This window comes from Simochromis diagramma, unplaced genomic scaffold (assembly GCF_900408965.1).
Source record: "Simochromis diagramma unplaced genomic scaffold, fSimDia1.1 OVJJ01000590.1, whole genome shotgun sequence".
NCBI classification, from domain to species: domain Eukaryota; kingdom Metazoa; phylum Chordata; class Actinopteri; order Cichliformes; family Cichlidae; genus Simochromis; species Simochromis diagramma.
In genome coordinates, this window is record NW_024387057.1 from 1,648,759 (window position 1) to 1,666,352 (window position 17,594).

The following is a 17,594-nucleotide window of genomic DNA, read 5'->3' on the forward strand; positions in this document are numbered from 1 at the left end:
AAGAAACTGCTAAAAGCCCAAGAGCTGCATGTCAAACTCTACTGGGCTCAGCTGTTTGGAAGAACTGCAGGAGAAAGCCTCTTCTCTCAAAGAAAATCCCAGCAGCTCAGATTAGGTTTGCAAAGTTGCATTTGAACAAAACCAGAAAAACTCTGGAACAATGTCCTTTGGACAAGGGTGCAAAGTGGAGATGTCGGACCATGATGCACTGCACCACATTTGGAGAAAACTAAACACAGCATATCAGCACAAAAACCTCATAACAACTATCAGTGCGGTGGTGGAGGGGTGATGATTTCGGCAGTCATTGAGTGAACCATGAACTCCTCTGTATACCAAAGTATTCTAGAGCAGCGGTCCCCAACCGGTACCAGTCCGTGAGTCGTTTGGTACCGGGCCGCGAGAGTTGAGGCTCAGGTGTGAAATGTGTGGTTTTCAGGGTTTTTATTGGTTTGCAGCGTTATTTTGCTATCGTTTTTATCGTTAACTCGGTTTTCCTGGGTCTTTTCGCGTGTGTTATGAATAAATCTTCTTTTTTTCGGTACCGGTACTAGTTTTATTTTGTTGTATTTATACGCGACACCTTAAAGGCCGGTCCGTGAAAATATTGTCGGGCATAAACCGGTTCGTGGCGCAAAAAAGGTTGGAAACCGCTGTTCTAGAGAATCTGTCCTACAGCCAAACTTCACTCAAATTGGGTCTTGCAGCAGGACACATAACCTCCCGACCAGGTTATGTTTTCAGTACAAGTTACCATGGTGATTTTAGCCAAATAAAATGAGAGCCACCTTCGTGACGCCGACGAACTTTAAACTCAGATTACCTCGCAAACCCTTGATTCTTGCTTCATCGTGCACTCATCAATCTTATCAGATAATAACATGTACAACAGATAGCTCTCAATTACCATCAGTCACTATTCATTACAATAATAAAACAGACACCAAAGGAACTGAACACACTGACAAGTCAGAGATTACAGTAGCATGAGGGAGACCTACACAGCGCTATGCAACATTAGAAGTTTTAATGTTGTGGCTGATTGGTGTTGCACCATGTGATCACTGCAATTAGCTTAGAGAGCATCAGCAGCTGCTAGATGAGGGGTTTGTGCCTCTCAGGGTAGTTAAACTGGAAACCACCCCAAATTATTCCTACTCGAGGATGGTTGTCATTATAATAATATTGATTTCATTTACATTCTCACACAGAATCATTGTAATGATAACTGTAATAAACACAATTTGATATCAGTCAAACTATAGGACAGGGCTCTTTGATCAGAAAGAAAGCCTGATCATCACTGTATTTTGAAATTTAAAATATTTGTGTTATTTGGGTAAATTGATAAAAATCTACATATTTCTCAGTTAACCTCATGGTGTCCCCTGCACCGTATACGCTCTGACTGAATAGCGCAATAAAGAAAGCTTAAATGTTGTTATTACCCCAGTCAGATTAGTCATGGTGCTATTCATAGTACTGAGAAAAAAACAACCTCAGGCTCTGGTTCACTCAAACACTTTCCAAAAGTCTAAAGAGCAGAGAGTGTCTGAATGGAAAAAAAATTCAAGGTCAGGACTTTGGAAAAGGGAGGACTCTGCTACGTAGAAGTTTGCCCGACAATAACAACAGCACCCAGACCGAGATGCTCTCTGTATTAATAATGAATAATGCATTTTCGTGTTGTGCGGAACAGCAGGGCCATCGAGATACAGGACTTTGCTCCCATAATCTTTCTGCCCAGACCGTTTTAATCCAGGGTCTGCTGGTATCTGGCTATCGGACATCTACAAGTAGATGAAAGCGTTCGTACCAAGGGCAGCTCCCTGGAGCCGGGCCCAAACCCCGACAAAAACCCTCGCCCATCTGTCTTCATCTGGCATCAGCAGCCAGAACCACACATGACAGGGAACCGGGATAAAAGCCTGTCTCGTTTTGTGACAAGCAATAAAGAGCGCTCTAGCATTCATTTTTCATTATGAAGTCTTTGCTCTCTAACAATTATACAACAAATTACTGGTGTCTCTTCTTCTTCATCTAGCAGGCTCCCCCAAGGAATCAATCACAACCAGGGATATCAATGATATGCGGCACCACGGGGGGGTGACAAGAGGGCATTTTCAACTCTACACCCTCCATTTTTGTATCCAGTAAAGCCTCTAATCTGAAATAAGGTGCATGCCTGCACATCAAAATCTATTTGCTCCCGAGCCACAATGAGGAGAAAATGTACCTTTGCACTAATGCATCAAAGTGGCTGAAAGTTGGCCAGTTTTCAATGTTTGTTTGTGCGTGTCTGTGTGCGCATGCATGCTTCTGCAAGGAGGGTTGCTCAAGGCCAGCATCAACCTAACAGGGGATCAAGTGGATGGTGTGTGCGTGAGAGAATACATGTCTGTGTGTGTGTGTGTGTGTGTGTGTCTGCTGGCCAGGGTCAAACCAAGAGGTTTGTTAACATGGAGCATTAATCTCGCTCAGGCCAACATCCACACATCGCTAAATCAGCGCACGCACACACACTCCCTCAGTTCTCCGCGGTGAGCCGAGATGCCCACAAGTAAATTTTTAATCACATGCGCTCTAATCACTCAGGCTCACAGTCGGTCTTAAACCACAGTCATGACCTCCGCTTACGCACATTAAGAAGACCTCAGTGAGCACCGCATCCTCCTGCACCCCTGAAACCTGCGTGCCCGTAAAGCCCTTCCCTGTCAATACCAACTGCACAGAGAAGAAAAAAAAGACAACGCTCACCATCTGTCCTCCTGTATGATTTTCTCTGCCCCTTTTTTTTCTCTGTGTGTGCAAGTGTGTGAGCTCTGCGATGCTTAACTGTCCCCTTCCTTCAAAGCTTTGCTGATACTGTTGCATTTTCTGAAAACCCCACCCACCCTAAAATCACCATCTGGCTCCTTTTCACCTCTCCCCATCACCAGAATGTCATCTTTGTTGGCTTGACGGGGTACATGCAGGCGTTTCTGTCACTCAGAGTTAAATTTGAATAAAAAATAACTGCATTATACTGTATGCAGACACTCCACGTCCTACTTCTCCAGGTTATTTTCCTCCCTTTCTTTTAGAAATTCCTATCTCACACAAATGGAGGAATTTATGCTACATACCAGCATGTGTGACTCTTTCCGCCTCCCGGGAACCAGTAAACAAAGACTTCTCCTTTTCTGGCTCGGGGCCTAAGAACGACCGTTTTCAGGGACACTGTGCAGCAGCCAGACACAGAGCAGTATATCATAGTCTGCTACAGTATAAATAAACTCCTTTCTCAGAGCCTTTAAAGGGCACCCTCCATCTAAAAAGACTTTTGTGATGAGCTTTAACACAGCCGTGCAGTGAATCTTAGTCAGCGCACTTTATCTTCGCGTTTTTTTGTAGAGGGCCGGTGTGGCCCGTGCGTTAGTGTGTGAGCGTTTATTCATAAGTGTGTCGCTGTTCTATCCCTCCCTGCCCCCTCCATCAACACCACCTCGCCTCACCTCCATTGTTATTCCCTGCATCGCTGTTCTCCCAACAGAGTGCACATTCATCACTCGGTCTTGTGCCTTTCTTGTGGGCACACCAGAGAGAAGAAAAAAGAAAGAAAGAAAGTCAGGAACCTTTTTAGGTCCGTGCTTGTAAATGACCTGCCGCGAGATGGGGTTTATTAAGTCACCTCGCCTCCTTTCTCACTAACCTACTTCCCGAAGACAGACGAGGAGGCGAGAGACAGACGGACAGAGGGGAGGCAGGTAGACGCACGGATCAAAAAGGAGCAGCAGTGGACCGGGTTCGTGCGGGGGGCGAGGATTGATGAGATTTCTCAGTATTTTACGTGGGCCGTCCATCCACCTGCTGTCAAAGCCGTTTAAAAAGACACGAAAACCCAGAAAATGTGGGAATTATTTCTGTTTTGTGAGACATTTACAAAGGAGTCCCACGGTTATTTGCTTTACTTGATGGGGAAAAGGGGGGAAACACCATTCTAGCTTCCTGGAGTATTTGATGGCTTTAAAATGTCTTGTTTTGTCTGACCAGAAGTCAAAAACAAGCACCAAATAAAAAAAAATGGTGTGGGGGCAAATTCTTATTTTGACAAGCTGGAGCCTGCAAATGTTTTTTTTTTTTCATTTTAAGCTTACTAAATGACTTGAATTATTCATTAGATGTGACAGCTATTTCACTGAGTGACTGAGTTGAAATAGGGACACCTCCTCTGATACTCTTCATGTTTATTTTAAATCTTTTTTATTCTATTCCCCCACCCAAGTAAATGATTTCTGCAGGGACTGACTTGCTTTGAGTGTGGCCCATAATTTTCTGTCAGCTGTCAGATTAATGAAGTACCCCATTAACATGTAACCAAAGTACATTTTGTGTGTGTGTGTGTGTGTGTGTGTGTGTGTGTGTGTGTGTGTGTGTGTGTGTGTGTAAAGATCCACTTCAAGAACCAACAGTGACAACAATGCGCATTTCCTTCCAACAAGGCAAATACAAACCTCTGTAAGTGATGCAGCAGACTGAAAAACTTCAGCCAACAACAAACTAATCAACTAATGGAACAGAAGCAAATCTGTGTTACGGAAAATATTGAACAGGCTCCAGCAACAGCTGGAATCATTCTGCCATCATGCTAGATTCAATAAAGGTATAAATAGTCTGTCATTAACAGTTGCCCTCCTCCCCTCCGGGTGTACGAAAGAGTTCACACTGATAATCCCGCGCGGTTAATCTCCGCGTGAAGTTTAATTAATTTCCCGGCACAGGTGCTGACACTCTCTTAATCTGACTGAGCAGGAGAAATCAATCATCCCGACAAGCTTTGAGGCGCTGGCAGAGAAGATCGCGATAAATACACCGATTCCATCTCGGTGTATAGCTGGTTTTAGGCTAATGTGTCCGACAGTGTCTCAGCTCGGACAGGACGCGCTATCGTGCAGTTCTCCAAAATCCTGACTGCACGTCGCTGGTGTAGCTCTGTTGCCAGATGGAGGCCAACCCGTTCTCACTCCCAAAGCGTAACATTTTACGCTAGGTGACAAATCGTCACCATATTACGTTTTCGGCTACCCACCACGTTCCTAAATGACGACCTCGGAAAAAGAGGAAATATGAGAACCGTCTGGACTGAACCTACACATGTTCGCTCTTTTTCTTCAAATCGCTTAGAAACACGCTATTTAACATCATTAAAGTCCTGGTTAAGGTCAGGAATAAGGTTATGGTCAGGGCTAGGGATAAGGTTAGGTTTAGGGCTGGAATGTCTACTACCGCGGGAGCGTCATTGCACTGGATTCCAGCCATAACCCGCCGCGTAACATAAGAACGCCGAAGGTCTCCTTTCGCGTTCCTCAGGAACGCCGCGGGACGTGACAAAACGTCGACATGTTACGCCTCGGGAGTGAGAACGCTCTGTGGAGGCAATGCACAAAGTATGCAGTACAACAGGTCTGTTTTACTGTGCTTGTGCTTTTCCTGGTCTGTCAGCCGGCCGAGGAGAAAAGGGGTATTATACAAATATATATACAAATCATTTACAGCTTTGGTTTTTGCCTTTTTGCAAGTATTCCATATGATTTGACTAAAATAAAGACCTCTATGGAAAAAGAAGGTTTTCATGTCCAGTTCATGCAAATACATGTTGTAGTTATCTTCATATGACGATGCAAAATACTGGCACCTGTGTGTCCACTGACATGAAATCACAAGCTGATATTTTCCTCCTAAAACCACAAAGAAACTCATCAGACTCGAGATGAGCAGGAAACATCAACACCTGCTACCTGTCACCAGTTTCTTACACAGTTTAACACAGCTTCCCGCTTAACTGGCACATTAATTTGCTCGAACAAAAAGCTGAATGTGAAAATATTTGTCATCAGCATAGTTCGCGTTGCTATTTGAAGATACTATCAGCACCTATATGCACATGTATACACTTAAGACGATGGCAATTCCTTTTTTCCGCCAGGTCTGTGATCTAATCTATTCAAAAAATGGACAAATCTGCAACATCTGGAGAGCGTAAAATGTAAGCAAATCTAACCAGTTGAAAAAAAAAATCTGTTAACCTGGAAAACCGGGTTAGAGCAGCGAGTGAGTTTAGCGGGAACGCGATAACCGGGAGGGAAAAAAGAAAAGAAAACTTCAAAAGGTTAAAAACGACATGAAAAGCACGGACGGTGGTTACCGTGTCCACTCTTCATTGCTTTTTAACACTCAGCTTCACTTCAGCTCTTTGTATGTGAGAACTTCGTTCTTCTCCGCCGCTGGATCGACAACAGCACCAGCACGCCTGGATAGCTTTGAGGGGTCGTGCCGGAGTGAAATCACTCCGCGGCGCATTTCCAAATGACACACATGTTAGCTCTGAACACCTTTTTTTTTTTTTTTTTTAATTTGAAGAAAACGTGTCAGCGCGGGGGGGTGGCCATAAATCCGCTTTTGGCGCAGCTATCGGTGCGTAATTGTCCCCACAGAGGAGCGGTGAGGATCACAGAGAGAGAAAAACGGAACATTGGCACAATAGAAACAAACATGATCGTCTACAAATGTCCGCTTGTGACACATCGACCCCCCTTTTTCCCTTTTAAACAGCACATCAGACACGTCCACTGCTGCGCTACTACGGGGATTAACGCCGCCATGTAAGGATAGGGATGCTGCTATTACACCGTTACCGACCTTTGTTATCTCCGGAGCTGTGATGTGATGTGACGGTGGTAGCGGTGATTTCTCCCCTCAGGCGGACTGCGTGTCCCGGCCAGCCGGCTGCCTCCTGTCCCCTCTCCTCCTTCTTTCTTCTTTTTCCGTTATTTTATTTTAAATTTATTTGTTCGGTTTATTGGAGGACCTCCCGCTCCTCCTGCTCGCCTTCACTCTTGGCTCTCTTCGGCACTGTTTGGGGCTTGTTCAGGTGAAGCAGTCAGTGAGGCTGCAGATCTGCTGTCTGTCAAGAGGATGGTCCTCGCGAGCGACTCCTCGTGCTACATAACGAGAGGCGTTTGCCTCTCTCTCTCCTCTCTCTCCTCTCTCTCTCACTCTCTCTCACTCTCTCTCTCTGCGCGTGTGTTCGTGACGCGCGGAGAACGCTGTGCGGCGGCTCGCGCGCTCACAGCAAGCACATATGGTCTTCACACACGCCACGAGCACATTAACGCGCATGGACAATCCTAACGGAAAGTCGTTCGACCGTGACGAGAAAATTATTGTAATACTTATGTAACGTTTCCCCGAATATTGTATCTCCAGCTCCGGGCGCTCCGTTAACCCCGCGCTCTCTGTTGTAAAGTTGCTTCTTGCCATTCACTGTGAAAAGCTTTTGTGATGCCACGCAGGCTGATTTAAATTTGAAGTGGAGCTTCACAGAGAGCTCGTATGTAAATCTACAGTCAACAGGGGTGCATTTAGTGATTCACGGGCCTTAAGGCAACCCCAGGAACGGGGCCTCCTTCATCTATTATTCACAGCATTTTCATAACAAAGGGGTGTTTAGTATGACTGAGGTTACTAATTGCAATGAATGCAAGCATTTAGTAGATTTATTTTTCATTATTTCAACACTTATACCCCCCCCCCCCCCACACACACACACACACACACACACACACACACCCCTCGGTGAATTACAGTTCCCATCCAACCCTCTCAAAATGAGCTGAGTCATATATTTTGTTTTAGCATGTCTAATGGAGACATTCCAAAACACCATAAATATGGGTATGGGCACAATTTTGTTTGTTTTTTTACAGGTTTACATGACTCAACTTTCTGCTGGTATCATGAGTAACAAGACAATCATCTCAGCCTTGATAATCAAGTTGTCATGGAAATCACTAATCTTTGCTGCAGTGGGACCACTGTCCTGTTTAAGTGTCCTCCAACATTTCTGATCCAAGAGGCCCTTGACATTAAACATTTCTTGCTATTTTGTTTCTATGTCTGGATGGAGTGCTCTATGGTATCATGTTTTTGTCTTATCAGGCGCATTATCAGGGATTATAACATCTAGTCCTTTTACGGAATGACTCAGTTGCAACATAAACTCAAGTTATCACTTTCACACATTGTTCTGATTGTATTCTGTGACCATGCTGGGTGAATAACTTGATCTATCCAATCGTTCTCTTCCAATCATCCTCATCAGGGTTGTCTAACATACATGCTGCTTCTGTTCTAGGACAAAAAAAAATACACACCCCTAAGAGAGAAATAAAATGAACAGACCAAAATATGAAATAAGAAATCTTGGTACAACAGGGAGCGATTTGAAAAATATGTGATGTTCTTGTCTAATCCAAAAGTCAGCGTACTGAGATAAAGCAGTGCTAGAAGACTGTTAACAGCACGACCATTAGGCAGGGAGGGAGAAAAACACAGGCACACAGGCAGCGGCACAGAGCTGCGTGCCGTGATCCAGGAGGAAGTGTCAAAGTATGTGGATGGAGCTGTCGGCCCTCCAGCTTAGCCTCTGCTTTCGGGAACATAGAAGTAACACAGAGAACGTCTTTGTTGTGTTAGAAACAATGACAGCTCTCAGCTAGGAGTCCATTCTCTGTGCTTGTCTCTTAGGTGTTTTCTTTCATGTTTTTTCCTGTTTGTGGTGAACTCTACTGTGGTTCCCTTTACTATTCCACTCTATTCTACATACTTACTGAGATTGGGTTATGCGCAGACGTTGCTTTGGAGAACTGGACGCAAATCGAAAATCTTTTACAGTGCGTGGCTAAAAACCTGCAGAAACAGATAAAGAACCATTAATTCCACCTCGAAATGAAATAGTAGAAACTGCCGTAGTAGGTTTTCATTGTTACTCGGAAAGACTAGCTCTTTGGCGTCTGCGAGGAACCGCGAACAGATTGCGTTCCTGCTTGGAATGGTAATTGCTAAAAAGTTAATCCTACAGCAGTGGAAATAAAAAGGCTCAGCACCAAAATTTGAGCTTTGGATGGGAGAAATGATGAATACATGGCATTTGGAGAGTCTGAGACTTCTGAGCGATAACAGACTCAATAAATCTGAGACATCCTGGAATCCTGTACGAGCATTTTTGAAAACAAAACAGGCCGTGCTGTTCCCAACAAGCTTTAATGCTGCATCAAGGATCACTGTTGTTAGAGGTGCTGTTTCTCTCTTCTCTTAAAAAAAAACCAATACAATCATTGGGTGTAAAATTGTCATCGTACTTATAGCAGATCTTTTATTTATTTATTTTTTAATGGTGTCGCGTGTGAGTCTTGCAGTGCTAATTGGCTCCAGAGTCCCGTTAATCGTCTCTTTCCTGGTTGGCCCTGGAGGTTTACAACACCCTCACAATCTGACCCACGTCGATTTTTATCGCCCTGCCTCTCTCTCCCCTGCCATTTGAAGTCAACTTTTAAACGCTCTTTACTAAGAAACATAGATCCTCTTTTCTCACGCTCATTACTGTCTCCTTAAACTGGCTCTTTATAAGTTATTATTCTCGTTTGTATTTATTTCGCCTGTACTGTGTATTGCAACTTATTTCCACTCCCTTCTTTTGTAGTCCCGTTTGTTTTTTTATCTCCGTTACTCAAAAAAACGTCTCAGACTTAGTAGTCGTCATATTTTCCATCCCGTTCTTACAGTGTTCCTGTGCACTAATGAGTCACCTGTAGTGTATTTAAAGGACAGTTGGGCTCTTTCTGGCTTTTACCTCCTAATAAATCCCACCGCTCTTTGATTTTATTAATATTACGTTCCTATTTTTTGGGGCGAGGTTAAGGATGCTTCCTGAATCCTGACGGACAGACTGAGTAACAATCTGGACTCGGGGGTGTAATAAATTAATGAGTTATTGTGTTTGCAGCGTATTGCCTCCTCCATACGGGTTATTATTCTTGTGAGGAACAGTGCAGACTTTGATTAGGCAACGCTGTCGCTTCTTCCTATTGATCTTGTTTGTGATGAGCTGCAGAGATTGGCCGAAGCTTGTTAAACACCCCGCTGGCATTATAAATTCATTGTTTTTAGCTTGTTTGTGGACCGGCAGTAATGCATGACACCGCTGTGCTGAATGGATATTGTTTAATGGGCTGCTTTCTGATTGATTGGACGCTTTCTTGTGGTTCCTCTGCAGCTTTTTATGGTTTGTGCTTGATGTGATTTGAGAAGCAGGGACAGATGTTTCTAAAACTTTACAGACTTTTTCTTCTTTGATACAACTGGTTGTTTTTGAGCATTAAAAATATTAAAGACTTGCAATGGTTAAATGACTTTTTATATTCAAAAGGCTTCAAAAGGAGGCTTCTTAAGAATGAGATACCAGCAAAGTATTATTCAACATCTGTTCGTATAATTACTTTTATTGATTTCAGCCTGGACTGACAAAACTTAAAAAAAACCTGACTTTATCAATATTTAGTACTTCAGAACCAAAGCAAACGTCCATCGTGTTCCACACCATGAATGGCACAAAAGATTGAAAAGAACTGAGGCAGGACAGAGTCATGCACCATTTACTTTATTTTTAAATTATTTACAATCTCTGCCTGCTTGCAGAGATCCCCGGACACGCCTCACTTCATCTTCCATTCGAGCTGTCAGGGTGCAATCAGCAGACACGGAGGGCGCTCTGGATGGTGCGTGACGTTACTTTGACCTGTTCAGGGTCCCTCACGCAACTAACAAGACCCACCACGCTCCTGCTGTCGGGCTAAATAAGTCAAGGTTGTGATGTTGTGGACAATGTTGCTGGTATATAATATGTGTTTGTGGTGTGCTTACCAGCCATGATTTCAGCTTTTTGACAGGTTACAGCAATAAACGATTTGGTTATCATAAAGATTCAGAAGAATAAAAACTACACTGCAAAAACTCAAAATCTTACCAAGTATATTTGTCTAATTTCAAGTCAAAATATTAAGTGAAAAAAAATCTGCCAATGAAACAAGTGAAAATTATCTAGTTTGTCTGTAGTTTCAAGATTCACTGTCTTGAAATGTTGCTTTGTAGCTGTTTTTGTCTTATTTTAAGTGTAATGAGATGTTTTGACTAGAAATAAGACAAATATACTTGGTAAAGAGTTTGAGTTTTTGCAGTGTACACCTACAGCGGTTCAACACAAGTCTTGAGATGATTGCTCTGAAGCAGCTGACATAAAACTATATGGGTGTTGGATAGCACTCAAAACAGATATCACCTGGTAAACAACACTAAGTGAAAATGAAACAGCGATGAATATGTAATTTCCAGATTTAAAGAGACCAAAGAGCTTTGTTTTTGGTGCCTCTAGCAAATTTGATCATAATTGATATTGTAAATGGTAACTCCCACAAAGCTTTAGTCCACCTGAACTGGGAATGTGAGATCTGTTGTTATTACTACGCTGATTACATCGACCAGTATGTAAATAGAACCCCTATTCCAAAAGAACTCTTTGACTCTTGTAAAAACATATAGCAGTCAGTGAGGCTGCTATATGTTCCAGTAACATGTTTTATATGTCTGTGACCTTCATGCCCATAGGACACACTATATTAAAAGCAGGCGTGATTCTTTCATGCAAATCACTGCATGGCCTCACAGACACTTGTAGAAATCGGTGTCTGTGAACCCAGCTCCCTGTGCCATTAAAGATATGTCATGCACACAGGACGCCAGGGTTGACAAATTAAATGTAAACATGCACACTGAAGCATGTCGGGCAGTATCCTAGCATCATTTTCAACACGGTAATGAATCCTATTTATTTGACTGCAATAGAGAATGCCTGGACCTCTCACTGGTTTTCCTCTTGCAGCTTGTTGCTGGCTGTAACGGCTTTCTTTCCCTTGGCAGAAGCTGCCGTTTTCAGCAAAACCTCTAAAATCTCACTGTACACCAATAAGGATGTTTAAAAAAGAACTTTTTTAAAGGCGTCCCAGTGGGTCGAGTCTGTTCGACTGTGCAATATGATGAATGGATTCTGTTGGTGGCCTTCAAGTGTTTCTGCGGCATCTGTATATATATATTAAGTTTACTTGTGTCTGCAGCCACAGGAGGGTCAGAAAGCTCAGCTGCTGGCGGAAGATTAGAAAGCACCTTATCTCTGGAAGAATAAACTGAATATTTAAAGTACTGTGCAAAAGTATCAAGCCCTCATTTCTTTATATTTCGCCAAGAAATTCGTGAACTGGTTTATTAAAACAAAACATGAGCAAACATACAGGAAATATGTATGAGGTGAAACCGGAGAATGTACAACTCTGGTGAGCTTAAAAGTCAATATTTGGAATGCAAACCTTTATTCTTTAATGCAGTGTGAACTCTTTTTCTCTAAGTACTCTTCAGGAATAGTTCTCCAGACTATTGACATTGATTTTCAATCCAGTTCTTGTGTAATTTGGCACACCTCAGCCTGTTCTCGCTGTTTCCCTTCCTTAAGAACACCTTCTTGACAGCCACCCTTCCACTGAGACCATGTCTGATGAGGCTTCAGTGAACAGTCGATGGATTGGCTGGACTATTTTTTTTCTCCTCCTATTTCTTAAGGATGTAACTTTCACATACTGTTCACCTGCTGTACACAGTCTAAACTAAACCTGCAAAGACATGTAGCCCCTGGTTCTTATTTGTATTAAGATAATAAACAATTCTATTATATCTGAGCTTCCTGGAGGATTCTTTCTGCACTGAGGAGACATGTTCTTGTCAAAATGTTATACAGTGTAGATTTTCTTTGGTGGTTTCAAAAGATAAAAAAAAAGATAGTGATAACGCCTCTTATCTGCCATTTGTTCACATGCACTGGGTCTGCATACAAAGCAAATCTGATGCGCAGAGCTTAGAGTCAAAGCCAAATAAATTTATATTTATATACAAATACAAAGCAAAGTGCACAGTGAGGTAAAGTAAGGGGACACAATTTCAAGTAATTTCAATTATGAAACATTAATTCCCATACTGCACTTAAAGGACAAGTATGAAAAGATATGTATTGCACTCCTGGATGAGGTAGATTTTGTCTGTATTTTAGGGGTTTTTTCACCAACAGTCTGACTTTTTTTGGAAAGAAGCTCTTGTGGAAGCGTGTTGTATGCGTTGCCAGTTCTTCTCACCCCGTGGTGAACTGGCAACCTGTCTAGGGTATGTGTTGTCACTCTGTGACAGCTGGACCCCGCCGCCCTGGTGGCAATGAACTAAAGTCTGTCCAACCAGCAAAACTGATGGTGAAGCCTCTTAGTGTCTCGTGCACACTTTTAGAATTGGATGCACATTCCCGCTCGTGTGTCTCCTCCTGGGAAAAGTCGAGCCAGGGATTTTTACTTGTGTGGGGTAACCCACCACACTGTGGAGCAACTATGCTATGGGCTTTAACCAGCTGAGAGTTACATGAGAATGTCCAGTTCCAGCAGATAGCTGCACCTCCCTGCTTCTGCTGGAGGTTTCAGGAGTTGTTCCTACCTCCCTACTGGATAACAATTAACCAGAGTATTGGAACTAGCTCTTTAATAAAGTGGGTTCTTTGTTGGTAAATTACTTTGCAATGACGCTTGTTCTCAATTAGTTATATATAAACTATAATAAACCAAACTGAATTCGTTACACATTAATTTTATTTGTGTACTTAAAAAAACATAATAACGATATCCTTGTGAGTGCCTTAATACGCCCTATTATGATGAATAGTGTGAGCTGTAAAAACTGTGCCGCTCGCCACAGAGGCCGAAGCATTTCTTTTCTCCCCAGCCTTTGATTACCTCTGTCTTTGTATTCATTGTTAGATTTAAACGCATGAGTTGCTGTGTGCGAGTCCTCTCTACCTCTCCGTTTCTCCCTGGCTCTAAAAATAAAGATTTGCTTGCTTTGCGGTAATCAATGAAACGGGAGCTGCTTCACCCACTTGAAATATTTAATAAGAAAGTACAACAGACTCCAGGTCAGTTTTTAATAGGCCCGTGTAGGATGGGATATAGGGCCTCATTTATTAGCACAGATAAAACCTCTACTGTTCCAAACGGGCCTGTCAACACATCCTGTCAGCACTGCTTCGCACTGCCGTCCAAACACACTCACACACGCATTCCCACACTCCTCTTTGTCATCTTTCTTATTTTTCCCACTGCTGCCTTCTCACATTTGCTTTGCCTTCTCTCCTCTCTCTTCTTTTTCTCATTTGCTCCTTCCAGCAGACACATTTTTTTCCTCCAACTAATTTCACCATCTCCTGTCCTCTTACCTCGCTCCTTTGTTCTCTCTCGCTAAATCTGCTCTGGACGATGTTCGAGTAGTTATTAGGTTTCCTGCCGCTTCCTCGCTGTCTTGTGCCTGTTTCTGTATGTGTGTGTTAAAACTCCCCTGGGCTCAGGTGGCACTCCTTTGACCGGCGAGCTCAGTGCTGCGGCTCAACATGAGGGCAAAGGTTGTAACCAGTTTCCCATTTACTGAATAAATTAGCTGTGTGGGCAGTGTGTGTGTGTGAGAAAAAAAGGCTGCTCGGCACACACACATAAATGGCTGCGCTCGTGTTTTCTGCCTGGCGCACACTGGCTCGGCCCTCTTAAAGGATATGGTCATATTACTCGGCACGGGGTCAAAGGTCAAAGCCAGCGAGGCACCCGATACAGAAGACGCTGTGTTCTCGCTGAGCTGCCGCTCGGCTTTCTTCTGTGTAAGACATCGGCCTCTCTGTGTTGTTTTGACACAATGATCGTCCTGTTTTGGGATCGACACACCGCGCGCACGAGCCTACGTCCGCAGTGGCGAATGTGTGTCACTCTCTATACTTACACGCCCAAATTTAGTTGGAGAAGGTTTCATTTTCATAGCTTTTATTTTAGACTTGTGACCCAGATTTTCTGACATCATCCCACGTCCCCATGGCTCGCCTATGCTATCAAAAGTATTACAGAGAGCCATGCACTATATTGCCAAAAGTATTCACTCGTCTGCATTCGCACGTATATCAATTCAAGTGACGTGTCATTCTTAATCCGTAGGGTTTAATATAATGTCAGCGCACTGTTTGCAGGTATAACAGCTTCAGCTCTTCTGGGAAGTCTTTCTACAAGGTTTAGGGGTGTTTATGGGGACTTTTGACCAGTTTTGATCAACCCCACACCACGATTCCCCCTTCACCAAACATTACACTTGGCACAATGCAGTCAGACAAGGACTGTTCCCCCGGCAACTGTCAGACTCGTCAATCACATCACCAGATGGAGAAACGGGATTGGTCGTCTCCGCTGCTCTACACCAGTTTCACTTTGTTATATACCACAAAACAGCTGACTGTGGAATATTTAGTAGTAAGGAAATTTCACGGAGTACACTGAGCTCCTGAGCGAGCCGTTCTTTCTCTAATGTCTGTAGAAGCAGTCTGCATGCCTCGGTGTTTGGTTTTATACACCTGTGACCACTGAAGTGGTTGAAACAGCAGAAACACCAGCAGGCGATGGCCTCCTCATGAACCTCCAAAAATCTGGGAACAGGGCATCTAGTTTCGAGGTGATCTCTCCTGTGCCGTATGTAGTGCTTTAATGCACAGTGTATCATATTTGACAGTTTCTGTGAGTTTTTGAGAACATATCATCCGTGTGGGTTTTATTTCCCCACTAAAAACCAAAATAAATTGCACATTACATTTTTAAACAATAAATTTCACAAAAAGGAGCAAATATGATACAAAGAATATAGATTTTTGTTGTCAGAAGGTTAAATAAACACTCAATTATTTAATGGTTCGGGCTTTAAAGGGTTAATCCGCAATAATCGATACAGCCTGTAAAACTGAACTGGAGGACCAGTAAGCAGAGGGTAAATCTAATCTTATATCTTCTGCTGCCAGCTGTTCCTGTCCTTCCACAGTCTGAATATCTTCATGATGTTCCTTGACTGTTTCAGTGTGCTCTCCTCTCATTACCACATTAATACATTGTCTGATAATTGTGACTCACTGTGGCTATAGGATTTTTTTTTATTAGTTCAGTAAGGAATGGAAATCAGCTTAAATGGATTCGATGGATGTAATGGTTTAAATGTGACAAATCCCACGGGAGAAGCCATCCTTTAAAAATCGTTTTGCTGTTGTTCTGCCAGATCAATCCAGAGAGCCGGCAGTTTAAGCCAGTATTGAATTTTTGCATAAACACTACAGGATATCTTGACTTTGTTAATCCTGTGTAGCTATTTAAACTGTAATTGTAGCTCAAATCAATTTCAAGCATTCAACATTTTTATGTCACCATTCTGTCTATTGATATTAACAATTAGTAAACATTTCAGTGTAACACACTAGGGTGCACAGTACAGCATCTGCATACAGTACTGTTCACCCATCATTTCCTTATGTTTTAATAGGGAAATTGGCCATAGGTCCATTGATTGACAGTTTGTTTACCAAGCTTCTAACAACCTTGAAAGTCCACATGTATTTTCCAACTCAGTCTGAACTCTCTTAGGCAGCTTTGTAGTCATTTCTGTAAGTAGCCTTTGGGAATAGTTCTCCAGGCTTCTTGAAGGACATTCAAAGCTCTTCTTCTTGCTTCTGCCTTTTGTTCTGGAGGCCTGAACATGGTGTTCGTTTGTCTGCAAATGCACACTGACCGGCAACGTAGCACGAGAACACTGGTGGACAAACCCCCGTTTGTCGTGCACCGTCAGTCTCTGTGGCGCAATCGGTTAGCGCGTTCGGCTGTTAACCGAAAGGTTGGTGGTTCGAGCCCACCCAGGGACGACCGCTTTTTGTGCTTTTGAGCATAAAGCACAGAACACACGCCTAATGCCAATTTTGCTTTATACTCAGCGGTAACCTTGACATCATTGCTTACTTAAAAGTAACAACAAGCTTTTTTGCTAGACTTAGCGATATCGTTTCATTAAATATATACATTTAAAAATACATTTATAAATGTATCAATATAAATGTATTTAGCCAAAAACGCCAGAATCCCAGGTTAAAGCTCACAAAACTTTTTCAGCAACCATCCAGCAGCTGATAAGCGACGATAGCCAGCCCTACTTACCAGTGACATAATCGAAATCATGAGAAGACGAGAAATGTGTTATCCCCCGTCCTTTTTGGCTGCAACAGTCTCTGTGGCGCAATCGGTTAGCGCGTTCGGCTGTTAACCGAAAGGTTGGTGGTTCGAGCCCACCCAGGGACGAGCAATTTTTGTGTTTAGGAGCAAATAATGTAGTTTTGTGAAAGGCTGCTCAAAACACAGTGTCTAAAGCTAAAATAGAATATAAAGATATATATTTTTGCTAAGTTGTGTATTACGTGCAGTCACATCACTGCTTCATCTCTTATAAAATCTAAATAAATCGGTTTTGATAACCGACATTTCCTGTATATAATCTTTTAAGAAGTTTCAGATTCCGATGCTGGTTTTATTATTACATTATTATACCAATTAACTGGTGTAAAGTAAGTGGTTATATAATGATATAATTACAAGTACAGTTTTTAAATAGTTTCGGATAATTAATTGATAATAATTGGATTATGTGCATGTGATCAGTGTACATAGATTTGATTAGATTGATTATGTGCTCTACATTAATATACTACAACATTAAAATATGTCTATGTATATAATTTGGGTAAGACTCTGAAAAGTAGTTTTTACTGTTTATATTTAAGCAGCGTATTTTAACTA

At 42.5% G+C, this 17,594-nt stretch overlaps 1 protein-coding gene and 2 non-coding genes across 3 annotated transcripts in view; 2 read left to right on the plus strand and 1 right to left on the minus strand.

The window, feature by feature from the left end:
* gal3st3 (galactose-3-O-sulfotransferase 3) overlaps window positions 1–7,051 on the minus strand; it is a 46,796-nt gene extending 39,745 nt beyond the window's left edge. The window contains exon 1 of the mRNA XM_040045116.1: window positions 6,679–7,051. The gene's annotated coding sequence lies outside the window, so the exon portion shown is untranslated. The remainder of the gene's footprint in view (window positions 1–6,678) is intronic.
* A 9,544-nt stretch (window positions 7,052–16,595) lies between these two features.
* Window positions 16,596–16,669, plus strand: trnan-guu. The gene has a single exon. It is a non-coding gene; the product is annotated as a tRNA-Asn (tRNA).
* A 356-nt stretch (window positions 16,670–17,025) lies between these two features.
* On the plus strand, window positions 17,026–17,099 carry trnan-guu. Its single transcript has one exon. It is a non-coding gene; the product is annotated as a tRNA-Asn (tRNA).
* Window positions 17,100–17,594: the final 495 nt, after the last annotated feature.